The sequence below is a fragment of the Anguilla rostrata genome, chromosome 3, assembly GCF_018555375.3.
Source record: "Anguilla rostrata isolate EN2019 chromosome 3, ASM1855537v3, whole genome shotgun sequence".
NCBI lineage: Eukaryota > Metazoa > Chordata > Actinopteri > Anguilliformes > Anguillidae > Anguilla > Anguilla rostrata.
This window is the reverse complement of record NC_057935.1, coordinates 377492-392500: the sequence shown is the minus strand read 5'-3', so window position 1 is coordinate 392500 and position 15009 is coordinate 377492. Positions and strand designations below refer to the sequence as shown.

Here is a 15009-nt window from a genome sequence, read left to right as displayed (position 1 = left end):
GTGTCTGAGGGGGCAGATCCTGTGTGTGTGTGGCGTGTGGCGTGTGCTGTGTGTGTGTGTGTGTGTGGCGTGTGCTCTGTGTGTGTGTGTGTGTGTGTGGCGTGTGGCGTGCGCTGTGTGTCTGAGGGGGCAGTAAGGTCAGCACTCAGGCTGGTACACCAGAATCAGCCACAGGAACATCTTGGGAAAAACCAAAAGAGCTGCACTGTCCAGACCTCACCTGCAGACTCTACTCCCAAACATGGCTGTTCCAGAGGGGTCTGGTCTGCTTCCTTCAAAACAGAAAAAGAAAGTTACGCTCACATGCCCGCATGCAAATATGCACACACGCATGCTCGCATGCACACACGCATGCTCGCATGCACACACGCATGCTCACATGCACACACGCATGCTCACATGCACGCACGCATGCTCACATGCACGCACGCATGCTCACATGCACGCACACATGCTCACATGCACACACGCATGCTCACATGCACACACGCATGCTCACATGCACACTCATGCACAGGCCCCTCCTCATTTTGGGCATTAGTTAGCAGGTCTGCCAGGGTCCAGGTGGGCCATGTCTGAGGGGGATTGTGATAATACCCTGAAATCACCCGTCTCATCCGTCTCTGTCCAGTTCCAGCAGAGAGCAGCTGCTCCTCCTGACTGCAATTTCAATTTACCAAATTTCGGCCTGTGAGTGCTGTGAGCCAGCTCAGACAGAGGAGGGAGGGAAAACAGGCACATCTCTCACCCCTCTGCCCGAAACGCTGTTCCCCTGACCCCACTACTTTATTAAGAGTCTGCGTACACACACACTGCTCACCTCTCCACCTCCCTGCTCCTCACCTCTCCATCTCTCTGCTCCTCACCTCTCCATCTCCCCGCTCCTTACCTCTCCACCTCCCCACTCCTCACCTCCCCACCTCCCTGCTCCTCACCTCCTCATCTCTCTGCTCCTCACCTCCCCACTTCCCTTCTCTTCACCTCCCCACCTCCCTGCTCCTCACCTCTCCACCTCCCTTCTCTTCACCTCCCCACCTCCCTGCTCCTTACCTCCCCACCTCCCTGCTCCTCACCTCTCCACCTCCCTGCTCCTCACCTCCCCACCTCCCTGCTCCTCACCTCTCCACCTCCCTGCTCCTCACCTCCCCACCTCCCTGCTCCTCACCTCTCCACCTCCCTTCTCTTCACCTCCCCACCTCCCTGCTCCTCACCGCCCTGCTGTATCAAAAGTCTGCGCAGACACTCTCCTCACCCTTCTGCCAAATTAAAAGTCTGCGCAGACACTCTCCTCACCCTTCTGCCAAATTAAAAGTCTGCGCAGACACTCTCCTCACCCTTCTGCCAAATTAAAAATCTGCGCAGACACTCTCCTTACCCTTCTGCCAAATTAAAAGTCTGCACAGGCAAATCCTTACCATTCTGCTAAATTAAGTCTAATTAAACCCTCAGTCTCCAGTAGAAGTTTAAAAAAGAAGAGCCCAGGTGATCTATTGGTGCAGAATGAGGCTTTATGGGAAATGTATGCCTCATTTCCCCTGGGAGTGGCTCTGTGTTCCGTGTATCGGCCTCTTCGCTGGTCTCCCCTTCCCTGTGCTGGAGAACGAGTGCTGCTCACAGTTCTGCTTTAGCTCACAGTTCTGCTTTAGCTCACAGTTCTGCTTTAGCTCACAGTTCTGTTTTAGCTCACAGTTCTGCTTTAGCTCACAGTTCTGCTTTAGCTCACAGTTCTGTTTTAGCTCACAGTTCTGCTTTAGCTCACAGTTCTGTTTTAGCTCACAGTTCTGTTTTAGCTCACAGTTCTGCTTTAGCTCACAGTTCTGCTTTAGCTCACAGTTCTGTTTTAGCTCACAGTTCTGTTTTAGCTCACAGTTCTGTTTTAGCTCACAGTTCTGCTTTAGCTCACAGTTCTGCTTTAGCTCACAGTTCTGTTTTAGTTGTACCGACAGACTTGTGATTGTTCTCCTTCCTTCTCCACTCTTCTGTTCTTCTTCATTCCTCCCCTTCCCTCTCTTCCCTTCTTTCTGATCCTACGCTCTCCATTTTTTTCACCTGCGTTTCTCTATCCCCTTCTTCCTCCTGTCCTCCGGTGCCCCCCCCATGTTATTCTCGGTGTTTTAGCTTCAGTGATATTCATGGTATAAATTCTGAATGTCGGAGCCTCAGTGTCAGTCCAGGATCGGCTGTTTGCTCACACAGCATCACTGAACACGCACACGCGTGATGCCTGGCTCAGGCATGTGCTCCTGTAATGCTGGAGCATGTTGGAGTACACAGGCGTGAGGTTCGCCATGGCGGCTGAGAACGCACACACGCGTGTGCAGTATCTATGACGGGTGCTATCACACCTTGAGAGGTTTTTTTTCTATTTACAAAAAAAAAAATAAAAAATGCTCTGATGACTAAGGAAAACACCCACATGGAAATGTTTTTATTTATATGGTGTATTCATATCGAGGCCATAATATTTCCAACAAATGAATAGCAGTTTTTTAAACACTGTCCATTGGCAGCTATACTCATATCTCAGGTATAATACCTGAGCAGTCTCACCTGAGATTCATGACTGAGCTTCATAGCATTTGAGAAGATGCTGTTTGTTCCAGTACCTAGCAGTCAGCAGGGCAGGTGTTGCACAGGTAGTGATTTCTCCATTCCAAGCATTACTGGGTTACTGGGGGGGGGGGGGGGGGGTTAGGGGTTACTGGGACTTTGTCAGCATCTTTCCATTTCTGAAGGCTTCTGGCTTTAGAGCCACACTGTTTTACACTTGAGATTTTTACTACAAATATTCAATCATAAGACAGGCCCAGTGTGATGTTTTGCTTGGTTTTTTTTTCCTTCTAGATTTTCTAGTCTTAAACCAGCGGTAATTTTGCATTAATTGTGATTTTTGGATATTTGCATTCCACATTCCACATTCATTCATTTATGAGCTTTCTGTGTGGAGGCATTTCCCTGCCGTATCGTACTGCCTGTTAATGTGATAAACCCTGAGATCGTGCTCCTGGACCCATAAAACCGCATGTGAGCAGTTAACTAGTGCTCTCTGGGTCCCTGTCTCTGTCCTGGTACTGCGGGCGCGGCTGTCTGTCCTATACCCATAGTCCTGTTGTGAATGAAGCAGGAACTATTCCTATTCATGATGCCAAGCATAGCTTTTAGCATTTTAATTAGCTTATCTATAAGCATCTTTAAAAAACACTTGACTCATTTGGCCTCCATTTAAGGCACAGAAATGCAACCCTATGGAGCCAGTTTTGGGAGACTTACACTCAGTCTCATCATCATTAAAACCAATTTAACGCCTGCAAATGAATTCTGTGAGGAACTGAAAACAAGCTGTGGGTCATTCACAGAGGATAATGTCGCCATAAGGGTGCAATAAACAATTATTCACAAAGGAGCCAAAATTGTTCACGTAATGATGTAACACATAGGGCCTAAAGTAGAGCCTTGTGGGACACCTTTCATCATAACCAGGTGTTCATGCCATCTGCAGCTGAGCATTGCAATCAGACAGGTACTTTTAAAATCAATCGCAGGTGGCTCAATCTACACCAATGGAGGACAAGCTCTCCAGCAGCAAAGCATGATCCCCAGGACGTTAGGCTTTAGAAAGGTCGATATCGAGAGCAGCACAATGCTCTCTCTTATCTGCAATATTCACTTTATCATTCACAACAAGACATGCCACAGAGGTGCTGCTTTGTCCGGCTCTAAATCCTGACTGATGACCGTTGAAAATACCGATCTTTGATAAGGAGGCTTAAGGCTGCGAATTGACCAAGGAAAAGTTTTAAAATAAGCTGACGGTTATTTATATCTCAGGCATCACCTCCCTTGTGTAGAGAGAGTGTGTGCACTGCTTGCCTAACCTTGGGAATAATACTTAATAGAATCATAAATTAAATATATGAGCCCCATGTTGAGCTGGTTCCTGCCAGTCAGCCCCAGTGGACTTTTTAACATCAGTAACAAGCAAAGCATCCTTGACAGAGGCTGCTACCGACAAAATATTACATAACACGCTTTGTTGAGCCCCCCAACCCCCCCCCCCCCCCCCCATCTGGGATTTTTACCCTCAATCTCACTCCAGTTCTCTCACCATTATGCTACGTGGCCATGCAAGACCATCTTTAATTCTGCCAAACCTCAGTACTATAAATGAAGAGTTGGTAGCAGTGAGCTCTTTATGGGCTGAGAAATAGTGTGTAGCGCGTCTGTTAAGGGTCTCACAGCCATTTTGCAGCAGGGCGGTTCAAATCACACAAACAATTTCATTCAGAAAAAAAAAACCTCTTAGAGAAAAGCCTCATATTTCCTGCCCACAGAAAGCATTGAGATTCATGGAATGGGTTTAGGCGCAATGCTCTCCCCTTCTCTCACTCCGACTTTCTTGCTCAACTTTTTTTCCCCTCCTCCTTTTTTCCCCTCCCCTTTTCTCTCTCTCTCTGTTTTTCTCTCTGCTCTGCATTCACACCGACAGACTGTGGGAGAAAAGCTCACCTCCGTTGCTGATTGAGAGCAGCTGCTTATTCAAAGCAATTCATATTTATTTATATAACTTCCACTCGTTCGAGCTCCCCTTTCATCTGACACCCAGGAAAAGAGCGAGGGATGACCCCATCTCCCTCTCTTTGTGTGAAGTGATGTATGGGTGGCAGGCACACAAAGGAGAGGGGTGATCAGCGCCATCATGGCTGACAGCACACCTGCTCCGCTCATCTCCCTCTTTCTGCCGCGCCGTGCTGATTGGGATTTTTTTGTTGTTGTTCTTTTTTGTGCTTTGATAATAAATTTCTCGATGAAATTGGGTGACTCGACTTTCAACAATGTCGTAAATTCACCGTCTCCCTCCATATCCAGCTAATCGGACCCATATGACCACCATGAATACTACTGACTGAGATAACTGATGAGACTGAGAAAACTGATGAGACTGAGATAAATGATGAGACTGAGACAAGTGAGGAATCCATTTTTAAAAATCAAATACCTTTTGGCGGAAGGATTATTTTATAGTGCATTTTTTTTACAATTGCACTGATTAACAACAATGGACTGAGCAAATCCTGAATAACACTATGATACTGAAGATACCATACTGAAATAACATAATGATATTTTGCTGTTAATATGTTTCTGTTATAGTAGCTCCGTAAAGTTTTGCAAGTTTCAATCAGGGCTCATAATAAACATGAAAATGACTCTATTTCCAAATATAAAAAGAGTCTGTGACCAGTATGGAAGAGTTGGGGTGAATTACAGTGAAGCTGTGATCTAAACCACTGGTTTTCCCCACTAAATATAAATGTTTTCCATTAGGAAAGTATTAGTTTTCTTTCATTAAACCACAGGAGATTGCCACATTGACCCATGGGATCAATAACATGACAAGCTTTTCAGAAAAATGTGAAAATGTTAATATGCACAAATTGACCTATGTTATCACAACGTTTCATGTGTAAAACATTTTGTGAAATGAAATGCTTGAATATTAATGGCGTATTGACATGTTGTCAAGAATGAATGCACATAAAATATGTATTTTGGCTTGTTAGCTACTGTGGATCGCTACGGTACAAACAAAAGGAATGTAAAATGGCTTTGAGGCTAAAGGGTGTGGTTCAGTCAGTAAAGGTGTGGTGCAGGTAAAGATGTGATGCAGACCAGTCAGTAAAGGTGTGTTGCAGGTAAAGGTGTGGTGCAGGCCAGACCCTGTGGCTGAGATATTGCTGGTGCAGCTATTGTTGGGGTCATTAGCCATGTGTAGTGTGGGTGTGAGCCAGCCACCTTCCTTTGGTTCCATAAATTGTAACTGCTCATTATACTTTAATGGTTTTCATTTTTCATGAAGTAATTATACAGGCACTGCCAAAAAACAGCTTTTGCTTGGTGTTTTTGGTGTTTTTTTATAATCGGTTTGCTTCTCTCCTTACCTGCGTGAAACAGTATTCAGGTGCACACCAAAATATTCCTAAATTGTGGAGCCTTCTGGTAGATTCATTGATATATTATTGGCTGACAGAACATAAAACAGGAAGTCAGTCTTTTCCACATGTATTTTCCAGGGCTGTGTCTGAAACAGCTTGCTTGCCTACTGTTGACTGTAAAAGTTCCATACGTTTTTTCTGTTTTTGTTTTCTTCAAACTTGACAAGATGCAAAAATAATTATGATGTGGGCCTTGTGGTATCTGAAAATCTGCAAGTAGAATCATATAATTCCAAACTGCTGCTGTGTCCAACATTACTGTAGTTCATATGTGTGTATCAGATATATCTGAACAGTGTCACAGGTAATTTACCTGTATTGCTGCGCACAAAATGGCTCCCTCAGCCCAGTCGGATGAGCGATTTAAGCAAAACCTCCGGGTCTACAGACTCACTTCCAATTTCAGCATAAACACCATGTTTCACGGTGATTTGGCAAAATGGCTGAAGGTGGGGAGGATTCTGAAGATGTTTATCTTCGGCCTGAATGTGCAGAAATGCGTGTTTCTGTTGATGTGAGGAGTGTAATTACAGGGGACTGGAGTGCAGCTTTGACTGAGGTGAACCCGGTTAGGGGAGGAAGATACCGGCAGCCGGAAATAATATCAGAGTAACTTTTTCCGGGCAAAAACAAGTGCGCTTTTGACAGACATTCAAAAAGCAACAGCAGTCACAGCTGAGACCCCATTCAGGGGCATGTGTTCGCCTTGGACTGACAGCAGTGAATGATTTCATCAACGTTTCAGTGAATCTAAAAACTAGCCTGCAAAAGCTATTACACTCAAAATTCAGTTGAATAATTCATAGTAATAAATCGCAAATGGATTTAATTGAGATGTAAGGTCATAAAGTCCATTTCTATGAAAGGGGCCCATGAAATGTTGAAATAGGCTGTCTTCGATCAGCCCCACCACACACACACACACACACTCACAGGCACACATGGACATGCACAAGCACACACACACACACACACACACACACACACACACACACATACACCACCACCACCACTTTAGAATGAGTAAGGCCAGTCAGAAAGGGCAACACTGTAAGTCCTGAAAACTGAAAATTTTATTTTCTAGCACAAGATGATTCATCACCTGTGTGATCACATAGCCCTGACTTGAGAAAGCAGCGCATTGGGTGTTATATTGATAGGCACCTCCTCATTGGGTGTTATATTCATTAGGCACCTCCTCATTGGGTGTGATATTGATTAGTCACCTCCTCATTGGGTGTTATATTGATAAGTACCTCCTCATTGGGTGTTATATTGATAGGCATCTCCTCATTGGGTGTTTTATTGATTAGGCACCTCCTCATTGGGTGTTATATTGATTAGGCACCTCCTCATTGGGTGTTATATTGATAGGCATCTCCTCATTGGGTGTTTTATTGATTAGGCACCTCCTCATTGGGTGTTATATTGAGTAGGCACCTCCTCATTGGGTGTTATATTGATTAGGCACCTCCTCACGATGCAGTCTGGTATCCTCCTGGGTCCAACGAGCAGGGTCTCAGGGTGTGAGGTTGATACCCCCAATGGTGAGAAATACCCCCAGCATTAGCTAGCATGGTGGAGGCTAACTAGCCCACTGCCCTTTCTTTCCACAGCTTTCTGTGCTAGCCCACTGCACATGCTCACTAAGCAGCTGAGCCTGGTTACTGCACCTGGCTGCAGTGTAATCTGCATAATTTTGCGAGGTCAGAGCTAATAGGAAACACATGCACAGGTTAGACGCATTACTGCCCAGTGGGGCATTAGCAGCAGTCATCATGTTGATTCATGCTGCAATGCAGATGTGCATCCATTTACGAAGCAGCTACATTCTAGAGAAGCCATTTCCAAAGCAAAATTTTGTAAACCGAACAGAAATTATTATTGGTTTAATAAGGATACGTTCCAGACTATAAATTGTTGGCAGCAATAATTGTAGTTTGGTTTTTTTCTTTTTTCTTTTTTTTCATGGGAAAACATTGGTGACAGCATGTTTACCAAATGAAATGATTAGTTTGATTGAAAATACAGTTAGGATTCGATAAAACATCAGTTTTATTAAACTTCTGAAAGTGAAATAATGTTGTCCTGGTGACAGAGCCTGTGCTTCTCCTGTGTTCTGAGCAGTGTGTAAAACTGCGCTCACAGCGGCTGTGTCTCTCCCGCCCCTGGGTTACAGGTCATCCATTTTGAGCGGGGAGGAAATGGCCCTGCGCTTGCCCGCAGCGAGCGGGGAGGAAATGGCCCTGCGCTTGCCCGCAGCGAGGCCTGCGGTGGGTTTCCCTTCAGCTCATTACAGCCGCGGAATGAGAAATCAGAGGCACGGCGCTCACATTAATCAGCTGAGCCCCGGCCAGGGCTCACACTGCAGCACGAGGCCACAGAGAGTCACTGTGCTTATGATCGCTGCTATACATAACACTGCATTGCACTGCAGTACATTACATTATGTGCACTTAGCACAAGCGCGTATCTTATAGACTAATGCACAGCAGTGGAGAACATCAGTGCTACTCTCAGGAATATAAGAAGTGCCGTATCGCCAAGCAGGCACGGTAGACCCATTTATAATCAATAAGTGTAATGTTAACTGAACAAAGCAACAATTTGTGTTGCAGCAAAAAGGAAATATTTCTATTATGGAAAACGGAGAAAAACAAAGTGCAGTGAATGAGGGTCTTGGGAGTCTGTGTGCAGTCTGGGGAGTTGAGGTGCAGTCTGGGGAGTCTGTGTGCAGTCTGGGGAGTCTGTGTGCAGTCTGGGGAGTTGAGGTGCAGTCTGGGGAGTTGGGGTGCGGTCTGGGGAGTCGGGGTGCAGTCTGGGGAGTTGGGGTGCGGTCTGCGGTGTAATGCACAAAATGCAGTGTTGTTATTGTCCAAACTGCATTGAATAGCACATCCCTTGTATCATTAACTGTTTAATATTATAAAGGAATTTAATTTTTCTTAATCTTCTTGAAGTGACAACTCTAGCACTAGACCTAAAAGTTGTTTCAAAGACTGATGGTAAAATATTGTTTTCTGAATTTCAGAAAAATGTCCCAGAAATTTCCCCAGAAAATGAGTGATGAGGGGCACAATTTGTCCCCTGAAATGTTTTATTTCCTTCGCTGTGTGGAATGGCGTCCGAGTTTAATCTGAAACGGGATTGAGTTGGGGGGGTGCGTTCATTAGGACCGCAGCCTGCTGGAAACGGACGTCGCGCGCGCTCATGCCTCCGACTCCAGACGGGAGCGGAGATGCAGCGTTCCGCGGGCGAATGCCCCGCGAGAGGGGGGGGGGGGTGCTGATGAGGAGCGGGGGTAAAATTAGGACCCTTCCTCTCGGCCCCCCTGCCGCGATGGCGCAGCGGCGGTCCGTCCCGCGCGGCGGCGGCGGCGGCGCTCTCCGCGGGGTTTCATCCGCGCGGTAAAGGCCATTAAACAGCCAATTAAAACTCACTAATTAAGGAGTGAGCACGGCGAGCGGGCTGCCTCGGCCCCGCCCACAGGCGCCAGCGGGGCCCTGATTGAGAGCGGAACAGCGGTACAGACGGAAAGTTCTGAGCCCTGTGAGAGAGTAGAGTTAGCGGATAATGAGTTAGCGGAGTTAGCGGATGATGAGTGTGAGCAGTTGAACGCCGCCTCGGGCAGGGCCGGAGTTTATTAGTCTCCTGCCTCGCTCTTCCGCCATCTCATGATGTGTGATCCGCTCGCTGATTGGCTGAACACTGATGGTTTTTGGAGGGGGGGGGGGGTGATGGGGACACCGTGCTGAATGTAGCGGGATGGAAACACAAAGGAGAGGCTGGCTCATTTCCATGAGTCTCAACTTCTCCTTTTCAATACTGCAGGAAAGAGCTGAGCTCTGAAGTGCTTTTCAATTCTTTAAAATGTAGATGGATGAGCATAATGGTGTTATTCCAGCCTATTTAATTCTGTCTGTTAGTCTGTAATAAAGTACAGAGGTGTAACAGCATCTGGGTTTGAGTGTGATGTGTCATGATGGAGCTTGGCTGAGGTTAGCAGGGATTAGCAGGGCTGAGCACGAGCAGCCCGAGGCCTGAGCTCTCTCACGGAGCGAGACGTTCGCTGATCTCACTGCTCTGCCTGATTGTACTGTCCCTTCCCATCACTGCTGGGGCCTCTGCAGTTGGTCCAGAATTCAGCACTGCCTGGTTCAGCCCAGAGCACTTCAGCACTGCCCTGATTCAGCCCAGAGAACTTCAGCACTGCCCTGATTCAGCCCAGAGAACTTCAGCACTGCCTGGTTCAGCCCAGAGAACTTCAGCACTGCCCTGATTCAGCCCAGAGAACTTCAGTACTGCCCTGATTCAGCCGAGAACTTCCCTCCCTGATTCAGTCCCAGAGAACTTCAGCACTCCCTGGTTAAAGCAAAAACTTCAGCACTGCCCTGATTCAGCCCAGAGAACTTCAGTACTGCCCTGATTCAGCCCATAGAACTTCAGCACTGCCCTGATTCAGCTCAGAGAACTTTAGTACTGCCCTGATTCAGCCCAGAGAACTTTAGTACTGCCCTGATTCAGCCCAGAGAACTTCAGCACTGCCCTGATTCAGCCCAGAGAACTTCAGTACTGCCCTGATTCAGCCCAGAGAACTTCAGCACTGCCCTGATTCAGCCCAGAGAACTTCAGCACTGCCCTGATTCAGCCCAGAGAACTTCAGCACTGCCCTGATTCAGCCCAGAGAACTTCAGTACTGCCCTGATTCAGCCCAGAGAACTTCAGTACTGCCCTGGTTCAGCCCAGAGAACTTCAGCACTGCCCAGATTCAGCCCAGAGAACTTCAGCACTGCCCAGTTCAGCCTGGAGAACTTCCTCCCCCCCCCCATGTACATATCCAAGTCCAGTCTCACCAAGAGAGACCCAGGGTGATAAAAGCGTGTGAATTAATTTGAAATAATTCAGTTTATAACTCCTTTCCACTGCAATCCAACAAGGCAATCCCCTGTGGTCTGCTTGACTGTGATTAAGCAAAGGGCTCTTTATCAGCTAAAAGCCTTCCCTACAGGTGTGGCTCATGAGCTCTTATTTCAGTCCTGGTTCTGTTTTTACTTTTATGTGAATATTAAAGATTATAAGCAATCTTGTGCTGTTTTATGTTTGTGTGAATTTTAAAGGTTATAAGCACTTTTGTGCTGTGCTGTGTGTGTATGTGTATGGTGTGTGTGTGTGTGTATCAAGTGTGTGTGTGTGTGTGTGTGTGTGTGGATCAGGTGTGTGTGTGTGTGTGTGTGTGTGTGGATCAGGTGTGTGTGTGTGTGTGTGTGTGTGTGGATCAGGTGTGTGAGTGTGTGTGTGTGTGTGGATCAGGTGTGTGTGTGTGTGTGTGTGGATCAGGTGTGTGAGTGTGTGTGTGTGTGTGTGCAGGCAGGTATCTCCATCACGCTGGGCCTCAGGAGGCCAGCAGCTCTCTGAATAATAAACATCAGATCAGTGTGATGCTAATGAAGACAGATGGAGGACGGAGGGAGAAAAAGAGATTTATTTTCCACTGCGGGTCACAATGTAATTGTTACCTCAATTATGGACAATAAAGACTGGAGTGACGGGGAATTCTGGGACACTCCAGGTCCGTGTGACCGGGGTGCTAATGTCTGTTTCAGCCTTCATGATGTAGAGCCACAGAGCCATCACCCCACCATCACCTCACCATCACCCCACCATCACCCCACCATCACCCCACCATCGCCTCACCATCACCCCACCATCACCCCACCATCGCCTCACCATCACCCCACCATCGCCCCACCATCACCCCACCATCACCCCACCATCGCCTCACAATCACCCCACCATCGCCCCACCATCGCCCCACCATCACCCCACCATCGCCTCACCATCGCCCCACCATCACCCCACCATCACCTCACCATCGCCCCACCATCACCCCACCATCACCCCACCATCGCCTCACCATCACCCCACCATCACCCCACCATCGCCTCACCATCACCCCACAATCACCCCACCATCGCCCCACCATCACCCCACCATCACCCCACCATCGCCTCACCATTGCCCCGCAATGGACACATCTGCCTGATTTTGGGGGTGTGAGTGACATTAGTTTTGGGGTTTGGATGCGAGCGGCGTTAGTTTTGGGGGGATTGGATGTCAGCAGTGTAATTAATAATTCATATCTGGTTATGTTTACTAGTTTGCATTTGATGAGGATGTGCACAGGGTAAGGAACTGGCTGTAGAAGTCGCAGTTCGTTCGGGTAGGCACTGCGTTGTACTTGAGCAAGGTACTTAACTGCATTGCTTCAGTATATATCAGCGTATAAATGATACATGTAAAATGCTATGTAAAAAGTTGTGTAAGTCGCTCTGGATAAGAGCGTCTGCTAAATGCCTGTAATGTAATGTAATGTAATGATGCATATCAGGTTATTTGTGAGGTTGGGTTATTTGTTGAAAGGTTGAGTTATAATGCACGTCAGGTGATTTGTTTTATGAAGCTGGGTTATTTGTTGAAAGGTTGGGTTATAATGCATACCAGGTCATTTACTTTGCGTTATTTGTTGAAAGGTTGGGTTAAAATGCATGCCAGGTGATTTGCTTTGTGAGGTTGGGTTATTTTCTACTGGTGGCTCCCGGTGGAATGTGTGGGAGACAGAGTCCACTGCAAGGGCACCACCCAGAGTGACCCAGAACCTTCCGTTCATTATCTCCCTTCTGCAGGCTTTTCAATTAGAGTGATTTATTGCGGTTGGATAATGGATTTACAATAACCAAAGCTCTGATGGCATGCATGTGTCGGGTGAGTAGAGCTGTGTGTGTGTGTGTAGTGGTCATTAATGTGTGTGTGTGTGTGAAGGTCATTAATGTGTGTGCGTGTGTGAAGGTCATTCGTGTGTGTGAGAGAGAGAGAGTATTGCGCAATGGTCTTTAGTGTGAGTGTATGTGTTTGTGTGAGGGTGTCTGTGTCTCTCTCTACTATACCATTTTTCTTCTAATCTCACTTTCTTTCTCTCTCTCTCTCTCTCCTCCCTCCCCTCTCTCTCTCTTTCTCTCCCTCCCTCCCTCCCTCCCCACTCTCTTCTCTCTCTCTCTCTCTGTCCCTTGCTCCTGGTCCTTATGGATTCTTCCTCATGTGGCAGCTCAGTGGGATCACTCAGAGACATTGTTGTTTGTTCTTGTGCTGAAGACACTTCCTCCTAATTAAAAAAGAGTTCCTGCTGCCCCCGACAGAGAGCAGACACCAGGAGACACTGCCAGCTTGGTGCCTTCAGAATTTTTCTGTGGAAAACAAAAGCAAAGAAGAGGAATTTATGCTGAGATTTGGGATGTGACCCCCTTCAGGGCAGTCCTGTGAGCTCTGGAGTCATTAGGGGTGACTGCACCCTGGCGAAAGATGACAATGACCAAACCGTGAGAAAGTATTATTTTAAAAATGACTGATTTTGCTGATTATAACGAATGTTTACTGATTACAGCCCTTTTAAGGAAATGAATCGGGTGGTTGCTGGTTTGATTCCTAGGTTAGCTGTTGCACCTTTTAGTTTGTAACCCACATTTTTTCAGTAAATATATCCAAAAGCCTGACATACAAATTATTCCGTGGACTATCCAAGTCAGAAATAATAATGGCAGCAATGACACTGCTACTGTTTTCACTGTGCACAAATAAAAACGTGCGACTTCTCGACGCTCGCAGATCTCCCGGGGGAACTGATTCACAGACAGAACAGTCTTGCTGTTTTGATTGGATTCTTCAGAGACAGTGTTTTTTGTTGAGAGACTGGATAAAGAGCGTGTTTTTCCTGCGCGTAGCCGCGGCGGCTGTGTTGCTATATTTAGCGGCTGGGGTGCGCGGTGTAGCGCTCCTTTCCACAGGCCCAGGCAGGGTGCTAAGCTGCTAATTGCGCTGGCGCGTCAGGCTTCACCTTTTAGTGTGTTTTAATAAGCAGCGTCTCGCTTAGCGTCGCTTCACGTTTAATTAGCGCTGCGTTCCTTAGCGGCTTTTCCTGTTCCGCGCGCTTAAAGATTCTCCGCCGCGCTCAGCAAACCTTTTAACTTTTTTTTTTTTTTTTTTTAAAGCAGCAAAAATATCCAGCAGGTGAAATGAATATGTGAATAATAAGTGACTTAGGAAATAAATAAAGTGGTGGGCATTAACTGTAAAATACCCATTAAGCCAAACAAATGCACATATTTGATAAGCAAACAAGCAATTATGGTAAAGAGCTGGGGAAGGAGCTGGGTTCTGTAAATAAGCTGCAAGCTGATTGGATGCCGCCTCAGTGTTAGAGATTTACATCAGAGCCACTCGTCTAGACTGCATGACACCTTTCCCTCTGTGCACTGTTTGTGTACGTGGTGTGTGTGTGTGTGCATAGGTGTGTGTGTGTGTGCATATGTGTGTTTGTGTATGTGTGTGTGCGGGCGCGTATGTGTGTGTGTGTGTTTGCGTGTTTGCGTTAGGGTTAGGGTTAGGGGGTTAGGGTTAGAGTTAGGGTTTGGGTTAGGGTTAGGGTTAGGTTTAGGGTCATCTCACAGCTAGAAGGTCCTGAGTTAGAATCCCAGCATGTCTGCGTGGGTTTCCCCTGGGAACTCTGGTTTCCATAGTCCAAACACATGTAGGTTAGGCTCATTGGAGAGTCAAAATCTAAATAGTCTAAATTGGTTTGTAATTGGTGAAAGTGTGGACACATGGCCACTTAAACTAACCATTTGTAAGATAATGATGCATTCAAAGACAAAGCAAATGATAATGAGCTAAACCTGGATTATGTTAATAGGTTTAATGAAAAAATTATTGTGTTCAACAACCTTAAGATCCCATTGATTCATCTCAGTGTTTAATTAGGTCAGTTAAAAAATAGTGTGCCTCTTTTTATGTAATTGTTATTGCATAATAGCACAATAAGCACACTGTGAACATGGGGTTTTTATTCTTAATGGTAAGCCCTTGCTATTTATGACATAATGTGGCTTAAGAGGCTAAATAATCCCTCTAAACATGAAAAGCACCTAATTAAAAAAAAATGAAGAGCTTGTTAAATTTCTGGGAT

General features: G+C 46.4%; 1 long non-coding RNA gene across 6 annotated transcripts in view; it reads left to right on the top strand.

The window, feature by feature from the left end:
• Nucleotides 1-15009, top strand: part of LOC135249738 (uncharacterized) — a 198092-nt gene that overhangs the window by 150271 nt on the left and 32812 nt on the right. The window contains exons 4-5 of one of the 6 annotated variants that reach the window (XR_010328743.1): nt 12677-12755; nt 13096-13535. The exons of 2 other annotated variants lie outside the window; for them this stretch is intronic. This is a non-coding gene — a long non-coding RNA (uncharacterized LOC135249738). Of the gene's footprint in view, nt 1-8172; nt 9970-10123; nt 10309-12676; nt 12756-13095; nt 13536-15009 lie in introns of those variants that run through there. 3 more of the 6 variants (XR_010328745.1, XR_010328748.1, XR_010328744.1) reach the window with 3 other exon arrangements.